This window comes from Halichoerus grypus, chromosome 10 (genome assembly GCF_964656455.1).
Source record: "Halichoerus grypus chromosome 10, mHalGry1.hap1.1, whole genome shotgun sequence".
Taxonomy (NCBI): Eukaryota; Metazoa; Chordata; class Mammalia; order Carnivora; family Phocidae; genus Halichoerus; species Halichoerus grypus.
In genome coordinates, this window is record NC_135721.1 from 12,643,008 (window position 1) to 12,659,564 (window position 16,557).

A 16,557-nucleotide genomic window follows, 5' to 3' on the forward strand; every position below is an offset into this window, starting at 1 on the left:
ACAAAAAGTATAAGAAATAAAACCATTTTTTTCTAAGCGATGCCTATTATACTGAAGATAGTTACATACCATAATAACAAGAGAGGCAGAAATACTGTATGTGGTTTGCTTTGATCATTTCCATGGTCTATGTTGTAACATTTTAAGACAGCTCAAATACAATAATAGCTGAACTAAAAATGCATAAACATTAAACTGTTAACAATAATACTGAAAATTTGGGTTGTAAATATTTACTATAATTTTATTATGTTCAAGTTTTTCCCCAAGGAAATGTAGGGGTCTAAAGATGAATAAGAATCAGTTCTTCCCATTGAAGAATGTCTGACAGAGGACATAAAAGAAAAACACAGGGAACTAAAATCGCTCAAGAAGGGATATGGGCCATAGACTAGATGCAAGTTCAAGGTGATGGAAGCATCTGAGAGAAATATTAACAACATTGATTTACCTTATTCATGGCAAAACTACTCAGTTTTCCAAAGAGCTTTTCAACTGACTGATTTTCAAGCTTTTTATTCTCTAAGCAAGATATCCTCAGCTGGAGCAACACAATAAAAATAATTGATAACAGCTTTTCAGCACTGTGGTAATAGTCTTGTATCATAAACTTACTTAATCCTCACTACAACTCTACAAGGTGTGTGCTCTTAATATCCCCATTTTTAAAGAGGAAGAAATTGTGGCTTAGTGAGGTTTAGTAAATTGCCCAAGTTTGCCCAGTTATTAGGTAGTTAACAAAGATCTGAACTTAGGCAATATGAATCCTACACCCACAGTCTAAGCATCCCCCCACCCCGTACATGCCAGTATTAACAGTTACAAAAGATCTGGAATAATAACTCAGTTGGTTGACTTTCTATATGTTGTTATTAAAAACACAGTAGTTAAAAATTAGTGGCAGCTCTCACAAACCCCTTTTCTAGCTGAACTATGGTAGCAATTATTGACTATTTGATGTCCTGTGAATTTGTAATAATAAAAGTATAAAATATGCATATAAAATATGATTTTGTTCCTATTATCTAGCCCAAAATAGAATATACATCTAGATCATTCAAAAGTCATATCCTATCACTAAGAAATGTATTTTAAATAAAGATAAAGCATTTTCTGATACTGTTACCTGGTAAGAGAAATTTCTATTGACCCTGTACTCTTGTAGCCTGAAGATGTAGATTCTGAATGAGCAACATCAGCTGAGGGTCTTTGTTGAGTTCCTGAAGCTCAGTCATAACTGATTCCTGTTCATAGACAAAAGTCAAAGGAAAATCCATAAAACTGAGTAAATAATCTCATATTGTTACTGACAGATTTCTCCATAGTGAGCTATTTAGGTATTAAGGAGAGCCATAGAAATATAGAGATTCTGTGTCTTTGGTTACATTGTGACCTACAGACATAGAGACCACACACACAGACACACACACACACACACACACACACACACACACATTTATTAGGCAAGAATTGACTTGCAAGAATACTACTGTAATCTCCACTTTACAGAGAAGATTACTGAGGCAAAAAGAGGTGAAGTGACTTGTCCAAGACCACTCAAGTGTGTGTGTGTGTGTGTGTGTGTGCGCGCGCGCACATGCACATGCACACGCATGTGCAAGCACACATATTGCACAGTAAGGAGAATGGAGGAGAAGGCAGAACACAATGTCTGGAAATCTAATGAATTTTTTTTTCATTTATTTCCTTGGAAGCTTCCCTGGTGGTCTAGTGGTTAGGATTCGGCGCTCTCTCATTTATTTCCTTGGAGACACACATATTAATTGGCCACAACATTGCAAATGGAAAATACAGCCTAGTATGTTCTGCTCATCAAGAGATAAGTTAATACAATGAGAGATTCAAAATCTGAATTAATTGTCCCCATGACAAGGTCACTGTGATACATGGAATTAATTACAGCTGAGCCATCAGACAAATGTTAGTAACTCCTACCTTTCTGTAAGATCCCCCAAAGAACAAATTTCTCTTTGGCAGGACTTCCTTTGCCTCTCCCATGATGATTTGACCGTTGAAGTACTCTGACAAAGAGAGCTATACCCATATTGCAATGTTTCTCAACAACAGGATATGGACATTTCGGACTGGATAACTATTTATTGTGGGGGACTCTACTGTGCATTGAAGGAGATTTAACTGTATCTGGCCTGTTTTCAACAGATGCCAGTTGTGACGATCAAAAATGTCTCCAAGTATTGCCAAATGTTCCCAGGCATGATGGGGTTAGGGGAATCAACCCAAGTTGAAAACCTGCTTCACTACAATGCAATTTTAAAAGCTGAGCTATAATCATGGGACACTACATCAAAATCTAATGATGTACTGTATGGTGACTAACATAACATAAAAAACAAAACAAAACAAAAAAATAAATAAATAAAAGCTGAGCTATAGCTCCCATTGATAGTCATAGCTATGTAACTTCAAGCTGGATTATCATTGGCTGAATCATTTCAATCTAATATTTATAAAGTCTGATTCTAAAAACATTGGTCTTAAATGTTCTACTTTGGAGAAATCCCCACACTACTCTCTACATTTTACACACAGGAAGACTATGTAGACAGGATGGCAAGGTCCTTAAAAACTATGGTTTCAATCTATAAAATTAACATGTAGTGAATGAAATCAAATTTATACAAATGCCAATGTGAAGGTAATGTCAATAGACATTAACGTATGATTTAAGGTACTGTAAGATCACAGATATGAAGCTCAGATTCCTAATCCCAAATTTAGTTCAATAGTACAGAACAGAAACAAAATCTCCCTATGATCACTGTTGGGCTGTTGCATTGAAATAGATCTGTACATTAAAAGTTATTCTTTCATTTTAAAATGTTTCTAAAGTTTCTAAATAGATTTTCTGAATATTTTATATAAAGATTTGTTAGTAACAGTCTAAAAATTACAGCCAATATCAAGTCATATATACTATAATTGCCTAACTTAGCTCATATATAATACCAGATCCTGGGTTTATTCACACATTTTATTTTACTAACGCTAAAATATAAGCTTCATGAGTGTGGAAACTTTCTCATGTTTGTTGTTCTTTCTCTAGTACTTTACACCATCCCTGGTACATAGTGGCTACTAAGCAAATGTTTTTTGAGTGAATCTGTGAGCCCTTATCATATGCTTACTGGGGGATATATTAATGAATAATGTCCCATCTTCACTCTCAAAAGTCTTACAGTTTAGAAGGAATTAGTATGAAAAAATAAGTACAAAGTATTGTGAAATATATTAAAATTGAGTATGATAATACACAAAGTTCCACAGTAGTACAGAAGGTAAGGTGATACACTGGGAAGAAATGGTTAATCCATATCACAGAGCTTAGGCCTGGACAGGAGCTGAAAAGATGAAAAAGTTTCTTAGGTTGTCAAGGAAATACATGGAGGACATGGCCTAGAGATGGAAGACAAGTGATGCACGAAAGCATGAGATAGAATGCTCTGTTCAGAGAATTGTAAGTAGTCCACTCTTATAATCAAATACATTGTAAAAAACAAGATGGAGTACTATATAGATTAAAACATGAACTTGTCAAATGAATGGCATCAGGAAGAAAGTAAGTTGTGAAATCTCATAAATCAATGAGTAATCTATTTCATTCTTTCATTTGTAAATATTCATTGAGCATCTACAATGGAAGGCACAGGGCTGGACATGGGAAGCAAGACAAACAGCATTCTGTTTGCATGGAGGTTAACTTCTAGAAGATGGAGACAGGCAAGACAATGAACAGGCAAGTAAGCAAAGTAAGCTTTGCAAGTAAGCAAAGTAAACAAAGTAATTTCTGATAGTCAAAGTACGGTGAAAATAAAACGAGGATATGTAAGAAGACTGAAGACTCTTCTTTAATTTGGGTTATCTGAGGCCTTCTGAAGAACCAGGTACACAAAGATGTAGGGACACACAGTTCTAGGTAAAGAAAACAAAAAGTGCAAAGCTGAAATTAAAGGTAAGATTGAGCTTGCCATATTCCAGAACAAAAAGAAGACAGGGTACCTGAATTTTAGTGAGCAGAGAGAGGGAAGAAAGATAGTAAATGAATTCAGGAAGGCAATCAGGAATGAGCTCAGTTTTAGGCCTTGGTATAGCATTTGGATTTGTTTTTTCCTAAATGTCTTAACAGTCATTGAAAGGTTTTACAAAGGAGACTGCACCAAATAGAATCGACTTAATGGGGTGGTACCAAAATCAGGGAGCCCAGTTAGGAGGTGATTTCCAGTAGCCCATAAGAGATGATGGTGGGTTGGCGGTATAGAGAGAATAGATTTGAGGCCACTTGGTGAATGGTGGCGCCATTTTATGGGACTGAACAATACTACTTCTGACTCTGGGCCAGTGATTATTTGCAAGGTTGTCCTAGCCAATGAGTTATAATAGTCTCTTCAGAGAAGGCCAATTTAGTCACTGTTCCACCTTTTCCTCTCCCCAGCACTGACATATCAGGCAATTATGCTCTCTGAAAGAATCATCTTCTCTGAGACCTGTTTATGCCTTAGGCAAGAGAAGCTGACTCTTGCAATCTTACAGAAACAATTACACTCACAAAGGGTCTGGTTTTTGCATTTCTACAGGACCTGGTTTCACTATAAGGCACAGGGTATTGCTTAGCTCAGGGTCCTGGTGGGAGCCCCTGGCATACTGATGAGGAGCATTTCACAGTGACTCAGCAGCTGCTTCAGCCTCTTCAGGCTTGTCTTTTGAATATCTGCTGACTTGGGTTTAGAAAAGCACAGTGATTAGCCCCCAGTGTCCTCTACAGGCACAGCTTTACTTAACCCTCTCCTAGTGCCTGTCTTACAATACTGGCCTGATCTCACACCTCCTGACCCAGAGAAGACAGGAAATGAGGACAGAGCAGTGCTTTGAGTCCTCACTGTGGCCTTGGGAGGCCTACCTCAGGCCCACAGGGCTCTCCCTAATGTTCACAATTCCGAAGAATCCAATTGCCATGACTGTCCCTGAAGATCCCTTTGTAGTTCCCAAATAGCTCGCCCTTTCTCAGAAAAATCAAAAACACTGATTCCTCTACTTTTAAAGATTTTTCTATAATACACACACACACACACACACACACACACACACCCCTCATAAAATGCATTGTTTAATCAGTTATAGTTATTTTAAGGTGTACACAATCCACCAACCACAACCCAGGTCAAGAAAGAGCACTTTGTCAGCTAACACAGAAGTTTCTTAATGTACCCTGACCCAAATATTACCACTAATCCAATTATTTAATCACTTCCTTATAGTTCTATTACCCAAGTGTGCATCCTTAGAGTGAATAGTTTAATCTTCCAGTTAAAAATGTGTTATGTCTTTTAAGTCTATTTTAATCTGTAGGTTCCCCATACATACTCTTCATTTCCTTATATCTGGTTTAAAAAAAAACAAAACTGGGTCATTTTGCTCATAGAGTTTCCCACAGTCTAGATTTTGCTGATTACATACTCCTGGTACAGTTCAACACTTTTGTCCTCTGCATTTCTTGCGAATTAACAGCTGCATCCAGAAACTTGATGTCTCATGTTCAATCCCTCTGGCAAGACTAGAGGTGGTGTAATTCTCTTTCATCATGAGGCACAAAATGTGGAGTCGTCACTCTTTACGATATCAGCAGATGTTGATACTCATGCCTGCGTCCATTCTTTCATTGGGGATTGCAAAATGTTGATATTCTAATCCTGGCATTTCCTTTTCATTTATTAGGAGGAATATTTTTATAAAGAGAAAATGTTTTATATTTCTTTTGTATACTCAGTGGCACAGTTCACATAGATCACAGAGAATAAATATTTGATTCTTTCCTTCAACTTTTAGAAAAAGGTGGGGTTCAGGATATTGCTTCACTGAGCTCCCTCCCGTCTTGTTTCATGTAGTTCAAAGATATAGCAGTCTCCTCTCTGAAACCACTTGGTTTTATTCCCCTGCACTTTATTTAGAATTCTTCCACCTTCCCCTCTCCTAGTTCTAACCTGCTCAACACTGAATCTTCTCTTAGCAGTTTCCACTCAGTGCCGGGCCCTGTCCTGGAAGGGAGCATTGGCAGCTTCGCTTTACATTTTTATGGCAGCCAGATTACCAACAGCCTAACTATAGACTCTGATACTAGAGAGAATCCTACACTCAGCTTCAGCTGCTGCTCTCACATTGGTTCACAGCATTTTAAAGCAAATACCTATTGGCTAGTTGGACATTCTAGTCTCAGGGTCCCTCTGAGACCTTGTTGCTTCTCTCCGCTGATGTCAACACAGATGCTGATGCTACTCATCAGCTGTTGCTGGGTTGTCCTCAAATGCTTGCATTTGGTGTTTGTGGAGACACCTGTCACTTAGTTCTGTTGTAAATGTCCATGGTTTTTGGTTTTGCTATCGAATTTTTTGGTTGGCTTCATGTGGGAATTCAGAGGGATAAAAAAATGAACAAAAAAGCTATGTCTCTGTTACAGCCATCTTCCCAGAACTCCCTCCTATTAGTCCAATTTTTAGTTCATATGCAAGCATCATTGCTGAAGTTCTGGATATGTTAGATCAGTGAATACCAAATCCGTAAACCTGATATTCTACATGTCTCAAAAGTTATGATGATATTCTCTTTAATAGTTCCTCCAATAAGGGTGCCTGGGTGGCTCAGTCGGTTAAGCATCTGCTTCGGCTCAGGTCATGATCTCAGGGTTCTGGGATCCAGCCCCATGTCAGGTTCCCTGCTCAGTGGGGAGTCTGCTTCTCCCTCTCCCTCTGTGCTTTCTCTTTCTCTCTCTCTCTCTCTCAAATAAATAAATAAAATCTTCAAAAAATTCCTCCAATAATAATTCAATTAGTTAATCAATTTAACAAGTATTCCTGCTATGCATGATGTAGAACCACTGAGTATTAAAGATGGAAGAAAATTAAGTAATTCATTTATTAAGTCATTTATGCATCCTTCCATCAAACTTACATGACTAATTACAGACACTGTACTGTGACCTAGGATAAGAAGAAGACATGGCTCAACCTTCTCACTATGATAAAATTACTCCATTGAGCACATATGTCTGAAGTGCATTCCTAGTGGCCTCATGAAGTAAATATCACCAACATTTTCCATTTATGAAAACTCTCTTTAGAGGCACATGGCTATGCTTATTTCAATTAGTCTAGCCTAGTGAGGATAGAGAGGTGTATGTGTAACTGATGTGGATCAACCTATGTAAATTTCAACCTCATGCACCAGTTGGTCCTGCCTCACAGAAGCCCACAAAGAATTGGTGAAATGAAAAGCCATTATCAACATCACCACAGCAGAACAAGTGAAGATTTCTCTCAATCACCTTCACTTTCCTGTCTCTTAACTTTCCGCACCAGGAAGTTTGTTTTTATATCTCACCCAATTTCCTGGCAGCCATGCCTGCCCTAATTATGCAACATAAATTTTACTGCTAGCCTAAGCAGGACATAATCAGGTGGTAGGACTGCTTCAGAAATACGCTGACTGTGCATGGAAAATTAACACCCCAATTCCTTTGGCATCGGTCAATCCCATTAGTTGGACCACAGCTCCCATATGCAAGGAAAATTGAATGCTGACAATTCTATCCAACAAATTAGAAAGTTTCTTTCCGTTTATTCTTGTGTCGACTCTCGGGAATTCAAACTGAGGTGACTGATCTGTGCGGTATACTGTTCGTGCCACCTCACCCTTGTATCTGACATCTATTACCATATCCACGGTCTGATGATATTCCCCCCATCCTCATTACCCTAATGTTTCAGACCTTATAACTCTCTCAGCTTTCAGGGGGCAGAATGTGGGACTTTGGGGCCTCCATAATCATGTAAGCCAACTCCTATAATTAATCCCCTCATCTATATCCTATTGGTTCTGTTTCTCTGGAGAACCCCAGCTAATAAAATGTGGTTGTATTAGAAGATGAGGTAGCTTCACTCTACTGTCAAGAAGCCACTTCCCATGTGGATTGAGGGGCAGAGAGGAGTTCGGATGGAAGACCAAGAGGATGAGTTCCAGGGTCATGTCTTCCTTCCAGAAGACAGCTTCAGGTTCCCCCTAAAGAAGAGAAAGAAGGGGCTGTGCCCAACAGGGTAGAATTAAGAAGTCTTGGCACCACAAACACATACTCAGAATCGAAGGAAACATTCCAAGAGTGAAAAAGATAGTTCATTCACACTAAGCAGATCAAGAGGCTCCAAGAGTGGGAAAGTGTTCGTGGTGCTGAAACACAAAATATGAATACTGTTCCCGGAAAGAAAACACTCAAGACTATCATGGGCATGGCAAGAAAGATGTTGTAAACTCAGGGAGACAGAGATGTTGCAGCTGCTCTGAGAAAAAAATGACCATCTCGAGAATGGGAAATAAGGAGCAGGAGAGCGGGGAGTCAAGAATAAGGTCGGAAGTTAGAGTTGCAAGAAAGAAGAGAAAGGTTTCCTTCTCACAACCACAGCTGACACATGAAAGGTGGTCCCTTAAATGTCATGACATCATGAGTGTGGAACAGCAAAGACACAGCATTTGCAAGGTTTTCACTCAATGCACAAAATGCCCAGGATGTTTGGCCTTTTTGGAACTCCAGGGGCTTGCATGGTGAATAGCCCTGACACAGCCTCCCTGTCCTGTTCATGAAGGTCAACAAGGCCTAAAAGTGCCCACAAAGCTGTGGCCCATCCTTCCAGATGCTTCTACAGGAGGGAGCTGGCGACATATTAACATTGTTCTGTTCACATGTTGCCCTCCCCACAGTACATTAGGTGGCCCAAATTATCATGTTAAGCTTTAAGAGGACCGAACTTTCATAAAGAAGAGATTTATATAAGATCCAAGATAATTCTTACCAGAGCAAGGTGAAATCTGTCTGTATGAAAGCATAGGCAGGCATTTCTCAACAGGCTTTAATAGAAAACAATGAGAAGGGCCAGATGAAGGAACACCTTATCCACATGCTTATGAGATTAGAGCTTGTTATTCACACCAATTCTCTTTCATAAATTGGTTTCCAGAGTCTGATATTTTAAAATCAAATCAGGTCTCTGAAATCCATTTTAGGTTGATAGTCTCAACAGCTGACTTGAATTGTTTTCTGATCTAGAAATGGAAATCTCAAAGACTTAGCTATGCTCTGCATAGCTTGCCTAGAAACTTCACCTGAATTAAGATTTCTATGCCTCTCCTTTTTACAAAGTCTTGCAGAAGGCCTTCTACACAGGGTGAACATCTCCTTTTCCTCAAATCCTCAAGGTTTATTTTTGCACACGAGGAGAGCTAATTTGTGGACATGAGGAATCCAAGGATCTACTTTTAAAAATTCTTGATTACATTGGGTTGGTGGAGAAGTTATTTCCAATTTGCCTGAGGAATAAACCAGATGAAGGGAACAAGAGTTTTTGTGAAATAAGTCAAGTGGCTACAGCCAATTTAAACAGCCCTGTCTGGGAAATGGGGCCATGAGAACTGAAACTATTGATGCCCTCGATGAGGGCAGTTTCTATATTTATACGGGAAGGTCGAAATGTGGTAGACACAGAGATGTCACAAACACGGGCTCTCAAACTGACCTTGATTAGTCGTGGGCTAATTACATAGTCCCTGTGTACCTCTATTTCCTCATGGGTACTTAGGTAAAGGTAGCTTTAAGCATTCTTATGGAGATAAAATGCATATAAAATATTATTTATTTTTTTAAATAACTGGCAGGTTGTTTTTAAGGTTTTATTTATTTATTTGAGAAAGAGATAGAGAGAGAGAGAGAGAGAGAGAACATGAGTAGGGGGGAAGGGGTAGAGGCAGAGGGAGAAGCAGACTCTCCGCTGAGCAAGGAGCCCGATGCAGGACTCAATCCCGGGACTCCAGGATCTTGACCTGAGCCAAAGGCAGACGCTTAATGACTGAGTCACCCAGGCGCCCAACATATAAAATATTTAAGCAGGACTTTGCAAGAGCAAAATAAATATTAAGTATTTGATTTATTATCATTTTTATCATTCTTGTTGTTCTATGGAACTTCCTAAAAATATCTGCTTAAATAGTTTAGAGCCTTATGGAGGCCTGTCATTGGCCAACATCTTTATTCTATGGCTGCAAGTTTTTCCTTTTAAGTTCTTTGCTCCGCCTGTCATTAGCTGCCGCTGGTACGGCTGCCTCAGCTGCCCACAATGTAAAATCCCCACTGATTGTTTCCAACGAAGGTTCTAAGGAAAACAACTGTTAGCACGGAACAAAAAAGACATACCCTGAGAGTGGGAATGAGATGTCAAATATTGATAGTTCCCTGGTGTGGGATTTTTGGATGATTTCAGATCTGTTCTGTTCCCTGCGGTGGCTGACACGCTGCTGGTTTTCACGGCCGTGATAGCTGTGAGGTGGCCAGCCTTTAAGGCCATCACAGAGCTGGTACAGCATTTATCCCGTGGCATTGTCACAACTTGTATGCACGCTGACACCTCACCTAGACTTTGAGGTCTTTGAGAACAGAGATATTTTCTGATTTATTCTTTATTCTCAGTCCTTAAGGGTATTAGCTTTCTGTGCTCTATCATCTTCTTATTCCGAAGCGACTTCCCAGAATTCCATCCTTATCTTTTAGGAATTTATTTTAATATGTGTATTCTGGGCATTGTATCTTTGAACCAATGCATTGTCCAAGTGTGATTTTTAACTGGCCAAGAAAGCCAGGTAATGAGGAATGTTCTATGTAGACCCCCAGAACTCACTTAGCTTATCCCTAGCCTATACCAGTTTGGTTTGGCTTGGTCTCAGTCCCTCATCCCAGGATTTTATACTTTCATACTTCCATGTGAACATGGGACCTGAGGTGTTTACTGTCCTGTACCATGATCTGGTCTCCAGATTCAGTACCCAATCCCATTCCTGCTCTGTCTGCCACCCTCCGTCTGCTCTCTGCACCGGCTCCCCACAGGTGACTGGAACATTCTACAGCATCAATTCCATGGCATGCTGGGAAGAGGCGGAGTTCCACCGGATGTCGGCAAATCATAGACACAGAATTGTAGCCCCTAGGGAGGACATCAAATCTAACCATATGGTATGTCAGATCTTTTCCAGATCTGGACAAGGTATGGAGAATCAAAGGATTCCCAGGTAACAGACCAGAGACAATTTTAGAAGAACAGGGTGGTGGGGGGTGTCAGAGAGAGAGCCAGGATGTCCTAGAAATTTTGTCTAAAATAGGGCATGGAAAAATAAGAGAATTCAGTCCCCAGATGGGGCATGGCAGCGTCAAGGACACGGCAAGTTTCTGATAGGCTATCCCCTGGCCCCTGCACAATGACATCTACTTTCCTGAGGCCAAGGTAGCACTCCCCACCGGGTCACAGTGCCCTGGAAGATAAAAATTCCAAGCACAAGGACTTGGGGGTTCTTTCACAAGTGTGTTCAGGGGGATATTGCCACTGGGAACAATGAAGAATTAGTGGGACCTTCTGCCATCAGACAGAAAACAATGGCTGCAGTTGGAAAACCCTTTGGGTTTGAGTGATAAGGGCTCCTCGTACCCTGACCACATGACTTCTGCTTAGTTCCCGCACAGCTGACAGGTAGCTATCAGTCCTGTGGCTGTACGGCATTCATGGACTTGTTCATCTGCCTTTCATACAAAAAATGCTACTTGGCAGACCAAATGTAGAAGAAGAGAATATAGTCTGTTGATTTGCTGTAGAGAGAGAGGAAAAAAAAAAAAAAGATTCCAGTATTCTCTGTGTTGTCACTCAGCAGTTTCAAATGCCTCACTGTCTCTATTCACACCAGAAAGAGCTGACTGCATCTCACCAAAAGGTGCCTGTCCTTTGATTGCTGGCTTGGGGATGGTCTATTAAATTTCCTGATGTGGGCACTCACTTAAAATGCAGAAAATAGTGTCCATCTATTTTCTTCTTGATGTTCACTGCCGTTTGGACAAAATGTTCTTTCTTCTTTTTCTTTCTTTCTTTCCTTTTTTTTTTTTTTGGTATGATAATCACCACATCAGGCCAGTCAGCCCTTTTATGTCTGATGGGCAGGTCTGAGCACTGAGGCTACACATAAATATTTTGAAAATGAGAGGAAAAGACAGACTTCTAGACTAAAGATGGTCCCTATAATTATTTGATTTGGGAAATAATGAGAAAATATAAGGTCCCCAAAGTGCTAAACACTATTGTTTATTGTATTTTTTTCCCCTTTGTCTACTTTCCTCCTGACATAGATGGTGAGATGACATGGCAAGTGTTAGTTGTAGGTCTTATTTTAAACTACCCTTAGAAGAAATGCGCCTTTTTCTGTTATTGACTCACTTTAAAAAGATTTGAGAGGAAAACTACCTTCTCTGAGGAAGCAGATTTTCAATAACCCGAGGTCAATTTTATGAGGCTCAAAGTCAATTACTGGAAAATCAATGGGATCTTATTCATTGATCAGATTTGGTTATCATAATAAGCAAGGCACTAGAATTTTCTGAGACTTTTGACTTGGGAAGAGGATTACTGGAAAATAAATCCATTCAACTAAGAGACCCAAAACAACCATTTCATCCTAAAAACGTTTGAATTTCTCTGAGAATACTGTAGCATGATAGAGTAAAGCTCCTTTTATCCAGTGAATGAGGTGGACCATCTAGGGAATGCTCTGGTACCTGGAGTTAACCCTATGAGTACCAGAACTTTTCTTTTTGAAAGATTTTAAAACGAGAAAACTTTAACATTCTGAGGTTAATATTTCCAACATTTATTATACCTGTTTTTCCTAGGGAATTCTCTTTAAATCTAGTTCCATGGCTTGTATTAGGAGTGTGATAAAAGGATTTTTAAGGTCAAATAAGTTTGGGCAATGCTGAGTTGAACAGGGCCAAAAAGTAAAAAGGCTTATTTATGATTATATTTACTATTTTGCATGCTAATATGCAGTGTGAATCATCCAAAGGCTTACATAAAATGCAGTAGTTTAAACTCTTATCTGCTCATAAATCCCTCTGCCTTTCAGCAATTCATTGCTGAGGGAATAGAATGTCATGAAATATGCTTATAGAATGTCTTCATTATAATCTTTCCTGCCTTTTAAAATAAACTACACTGAGTATTTCTCTTAGGGACTAATATATTGTTGGTGATCAATATAATTTTGAGTTGTAAGGAGGATGAATGACCCTACATGCTGTTGAGGAATTGGAGTAATTTCTCCCTATATTAAATGCAAAATAGTGATGTGTGTTTGTGTGTGTGTGTGTGTGTGTGTGTGTGTGTGTGGAGGGGGCAGCAGACAGTGTAGTTCTTTTATATGTTCATAAAAAATTTAATTCCTTTGGTAGCTGTCAAGTCGTTCACATGACTGGTGTGGCATTTCTGTCCCTTTGGGCACTGTCTGTGTGCATGTCCGTACCAATGCCTTTACCACCTGTTATTTTTTGGTCTCCAATAGCTGTACATTAGGAAGCCAAATAAAGGGTAATTTGGGGAAATAGCACAGGGCAGGGGAAAAGGGCAAGCAGGGCCATTGTGAGCCACTTAGAGTCATGCAGACTTGACTTCAGAATCTGGCTCTGCCTCTTTCCAGCTGTGAAAGTCAGAAAAACATGAGACCACCACGAGCCTCTACTTTCACATCTACACAGTGAAAGTGGTGGCTTCTGTAGAACAGAGAAAGCTGCTTCCTTTCTTCCTGTCTGTCTTCCCTAGGTTCTTCCACCTCCCAGGAAAGGAGGAGTTTGTCATCAAATGGCTCAAAGCCTGGAGTATGAATTACAGGGTTTACCAGTAGACAGACTCAGGGTGCATTAACTGGTCACACATACAGGCTGGAGGGTCCATCTTGGAGCACTGCCAACTCCTTCTCTCTCCTCTTTCCTTATCCCATTAGTGGGTGCGAGGAAACAGAATTGTATGCGAGCCTTGGGGGCAGGTGGAGACCAGGGCCTTTTTCTCAAAGAGCCCCTCTGGGCACCAACCCACCTAATAATGAGGTCGTATTTTTTCATTTTCTTTTTGCCATTATTCACTGTGTTTTCCCAGAGTTCAATCTGGAATCTCCAAGAGAATGGGGTCTGTAGGGCTGTGCTTGCTCTAAATTGTGGTCACATTTCCACCAAACACCGCAAATACAGTACATCTAAACACACCTCCCTCACAGCATCACGGGAGAGTTAAACGAACAGATTCTAAAGCTGCTGCTGGTGCTTATCCACTAGGAAGAACTCTTCTTTTTATTATAACTCATTCTAAAGTATGAATTCATGAACTCTGAATAAGTTTCTGATGATCTCCTGCATAAACAAAGTGCATGTGCTTTCATGTGAACTTCACTGATTACAGCTACGTTCCAGATCAAACGCACCTGCCATTTGGTATCTAAGAAATATTTAGCTAAATTTTAATAAATATATTTAGCTATTATATTTAGCCATATTTTAATAAATATAATATGTAAAACAGGAAAATTTTTCTTCTTAAGCATGTCATTTAATATGCTCTATTATAAATGATGGCCTCGTAGAAGGGCTGCCTACCTGAGACACCACTCCAATTAAAATATTTGGAACCACGGACTACATTAGTGCTTGTTCTTAAATAGTTCTAATTGATTCACTTATTAGCTACGCATGGGATATAATTTTCTCCCTCTTGAACCTATACTGTTGAAGACTTAAATGTCAATCTATTTGATCAAGAAGAATATCATCCGCTGGGACACAGGTATAAATAAATATGCCATTGGCATTGTGTGGGTTAGTCTGATCTGTGTATTTGGTAAATAAGTGCAGATGTTAAGAGAAATGCTCTGCTCTCCCTGCCGCATTATCCTGATGAAGACTGGATTTGAATTTTTTTAAAAATAGAAAATAAGATAAAGAGCTTGAGATAGGATATTAAAAAAAAAAAAGACTCCTATTGTCCAGTGGAATAGGAATGACAGTACCTTTGTTTGTTTGTTTTTTCCTTTTTTTCTTTGATCTATTGCCACCTTTGGCGATGACTTTGTTGTCGTTGTTGTTAGGAATTTAAAATTTCTTACAGAATACTCTGGGAGAAAAAGCTCTTTACAGTGTCCAGAAAAGTGAGAAAATCTAAATTTAATACTCCAGAAAAGGAAACCTTACAGTACTATGCTGGTATAGCATTTCTAATTCATGTCAATTACCTATTTGGTAAGTTAAAGTTCAGTGTTTTTCTTGAGAATTATTCTCTTATGACCTTAAACAATAATAACACTAAGTAATTTCAGATAAAAATCATGCATTATTCATAAAGGAAAAGTAATCCTCCCTCACATTTGTGCCTTGCTGTTCCATTTATAAAGCTCTCCCATGTGACCTTTCAACCAAACCTCATTACGGCCTTGTGTGGACAAGTTTTAATAAACACGAGGTATTGAATACTACTTACCCAGTGTCATCCAGCTGTTGAGCAACATGGACATGTATGGAAAGAGGCCTAGACGTCTGATTCTTACTTCCTTTCACTTCCTTTTTGAAATTTAACAACATGCATTCGTACACGTACCAGGTACTATCCTAGGCCTAGGATCTCAGGCATCTCAGGGATGTCTGAGGCAGGCTGATCTCTGCTTTTGGGGAGTTTCATTTCAATAAGGGGAAGACAGACTAAAACCATTTAATAAACACATGTAATAATAACAGATAATTGCAAGTAAGGAAGAAAAATAAAATAACGGGTATGGGGGTAGGTTCTTGGCCAATACAGCTAGGATGGTCACAGAAGGGTATTGGCTAAGAATTATACAAAGTGAAAATCCCAATTAAAGTAGGTATAGGAACATTATCCTACATAATAAAACATGGAGGTAGGCAGCTCCAGGGTTGGTTGACTCGGCAATACAACAGTGTCAGGGTCTAGAATGTTTCTGGCTTTCCTCTCTTGGATATATGATGGTTGCTATAGTTTCAAGCATCAGGTCCTCACTTAATGACAAAAGAAGGCATGGGCTTTCTTGTTTCCTTTGTGAAGACAAAGGAAATGTCTTTCTCTCTCTCTAAAAAAGTAAATTAAAAAAAGGGAGGTGGGTGCCTAAGTGGCTCACTTGGCTAAGCATCTGACTCTGGATTCCGCTCAGGTCATGATCTCAGCGTCGTGAGATTGAGCCCTGCATGGGCTCCACATTGGGCTTGGAGCCTGCTTGGGATTCCCTCTCTCCCTCTGCCTCTGCCCTCTTCCCCCCACTCATGAGCATGCTCTCTCTCTCTCAAAAAAAATTAAAAAATAAAAAATAATAAAAATAAATTTTTTGAAAAAGGAAATGTCCCAAACACTCTAGCTTTCATGAAGTTGGATGGCCTCACATGACCATGCTTAACCCATCCCTGGCAAGGGAATTGAGATTATCAAAACTGGCTCGGATTAATCACTAATCCTCCCCCGGAACTGCAGAGAGGTCATGGAGCACTTGGGCAACTGAAACCTGCACAAAAATAGTAGAGAGGGCTTTCTGAGGCAGTGGTATTTGAGCTTAGGTTTGAATGAATTGAAGGAAGCTATCGGTAAAAAGTGAGGGAAGCGCAGGTCAAGCAGCCTCATG

The 16,557-nt window shown here is 39.6% G+C and overlaps 1 long non-coding RNA gene across 1 annotated transcript in view; it reads right to left on the bottom strand.

Annotated features, from left to right (window-relative positions):
* Window positions 1–16,557, bottom strand: part of LOC144379332 (uncharacterized) — a 338,757-nt gene that overhangs the window by 25,805 nt on the left and 296,395 nt on the right. Inside the window, exon 4 of the long non-coding RNA XR_013442152.1 lies at window positions 1,127–1,244. This is a non-coding gene — a long non-coding RNA (uncharacterized LOC144379332). The remainder of the gene's footprint in view (window positions 1–1,126; window positions 1,245–16,557) is intronic.